The sequence below is a fragment of the Brassica oleracea genome, unplaced genomic scaffold, assembly GCF_000695525.1.
Source record: "Brassica oleracea var. oleracea cultivar TO1000 unplaced genomic scaffold, BOL UnpScaffold00816, whole genome shotgun sequence".
NCBI classification, from domain to species: domain Eukaryota; kingdom Viridiplantae; phylum Streptophyta; class Magnoliopsida; order Brassicales; family Brassicaceae; genus Brassica; species Brassica oleracea.
In genome coordinates, this window is record NW_013617464.1 from 16,452 (window position 1) to 20,625 (window position 4,174).

The 4,174-nt window shown below is 35.6% G+C and overlaps 1 pseudogene; it reads right to left on the bottom strand.

Annotated features, from left to right (window-relative positions):
• The window catches only part of LOC106320116, a 9,123-nt pseudogene extending 5,595 nt beyond the window's left edge, over positions 1–3,528 (bottom strand).
• Positions 3,529–4,174: the final 646 nt, after the last annotated feature.

Here is a 4,174-nt window from a genome sequence, read left to right on the forward strand (position 1 = left end):
TTTCATCCCAGAGAAATCGAGTTTAAAGAGTTGAAATCATGCTTGGTCGGTTCAAATCAAGTGGGAATCAATCCGGATATAATCATACAAAACCAAAAAAAATCGATTTGGGATTCTTTCCTCGGCACAGGATCGATCGATCTATTCTTACAGATCGGTCGATCTGTGTAAATCGACCTTCGCCGATCGAGTGAAATGGACCAGGTCGATCAGTATATATTTCGCGTTTTTTTTTGTTCTGAATAATGATCGGGATCGATCGATCCATTATAACTTGTAAAGTGGGATCGATCGATCCCCCTTGTCGAACTCAATATATATCTTTTTAAAAAAATTACAATTTTAAGGGCATTACTGCCATTTTGGAAAAAAATAGTCTAATAGGAGATAAAGTAGTATAAATTAGTCTAAAGGGACATAATTACCATTTTTTTTGCTCTAAAAAGCAGATTTCCCTAAATACTTTGTGTTGTTCTGTGTGTGTGAAAATGAGGTCTTGAGTCAAATATTTATTCGTTATCAGATTTAATCTGATAGAGACTTGGACTTGAGATTGTGACTTCTCTTCTCTCTGCAGTGTCGTTGAATGATTTTGGCTCTGAAATTTGTTTGAACACTTCATTTTTTTCTTTACTAAAACAGTTATTCCCTTCACTATACAACTAAACCATTGGAGAATTCATTTAGAGCTGGACCAAGATTAAGGCTGGTTCGTCCTGCATTGTGACAATATGTAACATATTGTATATATCATGTGCAATACCGAGAAATCTTTTTTTTGGGTCTAAATGTCAAAAATACTGCGAAATCTTAAATCTATACATATGCAAATAATGAGAAACCATTTGGTCCAAGGGTGAGTAAATGATTTTATTTGACACTAGGGCAAGTTCTTTAGAAGCAAAACATTTTTAAACCTAGTTTTTACTTAATCATTATATTGGACCATAAATTATACCAAATTTTAATTTTTGGTTGATCTATTTCAGTTTTTTTTTGTCCACCACAAATCATTTTTAACAGAGTCCGCTAAAACTCTAAAAATAAATAATTTTATAACTATATAATTTTATAAATTTCTAGAGTTATTTTTTTTTTAAACAGTTTATTACAATTCTATATTTTTTGAAATTAATTTTAGGTAAAACAAAAAATAATTTAATTTATTGTTTTTATAAATTGTTAATTTTTTAAAACCCAATTTTATATCTTTTTCCTAGCACTTTTTTGATTTATGTACTAACAAACCCAAGTAAACATTAACCAATTTCATAAACCTCATGTTCTAATAACGCTAATGGTTGATCAAATCATTACAAATATAAGATATAAAAATATCAACACGTATGAATTCACGGGTCATTCTTATATCAACCTAATCACACTGTGTGTCTTCCAAAGGAAAACGGTCAATTCCTACCTTAACACTACTCTTCGGTCCCGATCCGGACATGTATTGATCCTCTGTGCTAAAACATACACTAACTCAAAATTATTTGAATTTCATACATCAACTTATAAAAATCGTTTTTTGCATACATTGACTAACATTGTCCTGAAATCCATCATTTGACCTTTAATCAGTGGTGACATGGCAATTACGTGTCATATGAATCAGCTTTCCTTAATATAAAAATTAAAAAAAAAAAATCTATTTTTGACCAAAGTCAAACCGTGGTGGGAAAGGAGATAGATTTATTAAAGGCGCCACTGTACTATATCATCTTTTGGTAAATTAACTCCACTATAATAATATATCTCCTAAAGGTTTATTAAATACATGAGTTTCTCCTTCGTCTTCCTGGTCATATTCTCAATGTAGCGAAGGAGCAGACATGGAGGACGACGAGATTCTTCGCCATACGGGTCGAGGCTGTTTGATGGGTCGGATAGGTTCTAAGCTAATCCGATGAAGACGACGAGGGTGAAGAGAGAGCCTAGATGACCCTTCATGGTGACTTTTGATTCATCCATTGGAAGAACACCGACCTGTATAAAAGCATGACTTAGTAGGTTTCTAAGGCCAATATATAAAAACAATATGATACCAGTGCCCGCGTGTATCTCAACCAATTATCAATTTTGATTTGCAAGCCATAAGCAATGTTAAATCTTGATTTGCAAGCCGTTTACTCAGTTTCAAAAGAAAACACTTCATTTCTTTGAGTTTATTTAAAATACTCCTAGATTTCACACTGAATAACAATGAAGAAACTATTTTATACTGATCACCTTTCTGAAAAAACAGTTAGCAAAGCTTTTGTCAAGAAATAAAATGAACAAACTCATGTATTTAATACACTTTTAGGAGTTATATTATTGTAGCGAATTTTACTTACCAAAAGATGATATAGCACAGTGGCACTTAGAATAAATCTACCCCCTCCCCTACCACGGTTTGACTATAGTCAAAAACAGGTTTTTCTTCCATTTTAAATTTTTACATACTTAACGAAACGACGTCGCTTTGTATTTTAAGTTGATTCATATAACACGTCATTGCCATGTCACCACTAATAAACGGTCAAGTGACGGAGTTCCGGTCAGCGTTAGTCAATGTATGCAGAAACCGATTTTTATAAGTTGATGTATGAAATTCAAATAATTTTTGAGTTAGTGTATTTTTTAGCACATGTGATCAGTTCATGTCCGGATCGGGACCGCATAGTAGTGTTGAGGTAGAAATTGGCCGTTTTCCCATGTCTTCCAATGTTCCTTTCAACACCGACACGGAAAAAAAAAAAGTTAAAAAAAAACTACAAAATCCTGTACACAAAAAACGTAGGCTATGCCCCTAGTGAATTTAAAAGTTAAGGGATAAACAAAGCTATTGATTCGTATATAACCAACCGCAAGTAGTATGAAATGTGCGATAATACATGAGTTCCAAATCCAAAAACCCACAAAAGTACTAGACAAATTATATTCTTACGATAAGCTCTCGTTTAAACGGTTGCAGGAGTACGTGGTGTGTAAAACAAGATACATTGAAAATAAATGGAGAACTGAAGAAGAATAAAAAGAATATTAGACGAGATAAAGACTTCAAGCGGGACAAAATAATAGCAGTGAGTACGACACTATAGACAGACGACTGGTTAAATTTCTTTTTATAAAAAGGATGAACATTATATTATAACTGCATAAAACAACAATAGTTGATTCAATATCGAATTTATTTTTAAATTAATTATTTTAAGAAAGGAAATAAACAAATAAAACAATAGACCCCGTAACTCGAAGCCTTGATAAAACGCTAAACTAATAGTGGGAGTCTACGCATTTAGGTAAGCTGTAGAAGACCCTCTTTTTCAAATTATTCTCCACTTTTAGAATTATCCAGCGGGTCTTTGTGTGTTCTGCTCCCTTATCCCCGGGTTCTTCCCCCGACCCGGGTCGGAGGGACCGTTCCAGCCGCCTCTCCTCACCGGAGATCACTCCGGAGCACCTACGACGGATCCCAAATGGACTCTTTGCACTCTCGACCTGGAAATCTCGATTACTCTGAAGTGACCACTGGTCCTTCATAATTCTCAAAGCTCCATCAACTTATCCTGTGATTACGGGAGCTGCAAATTACTTCACCATAATCTCAGAGAGATTTGTTTCTACTCTAATAGAGCTCTACTTCTACGATCTCGTTTTCTGCTAGCATCGACTCAACTCAATCCTAGCAAACAGAAGGAACCCCTGATAACAAGAAGATGCATCGCAGAATCTCTTCTGCTGAGAAAGGTAAAGCTGTGGCTCTAGACCACCGCCCTGCTCCTCGAGTTGGACGAGTTCGGGTCTCCGAACCGGACAACCCCTTTGCTCTCCGAAACCACTCTCTAACCATTATTGGGAGAGTTACTAACCCATCGATGCAAAAAGTCTGGTCCTTGATTCCCTTCTTTACAGATCACTGGAAGTGTGATATTCCACCTGTTGGCTCTGACCTGGGAATGGGATTGTTCCAATTCCAATTTGAGCTCGAATCAGACCTGCAAACAGTGCTGGAGAAGCGCCCCTATCATTATGCTCGGTGGATGGTTATTTTACAACAATGGGAGCCCACAATCTCGCCTGACTTTCCATCCATGATACCTTTTTGGATTAAAATCCTAGGGGTCCCAATACATCTATGGTCAGAAGAAGTTGCAAGGTCAATAGATGATGATATATGCACCTTTGA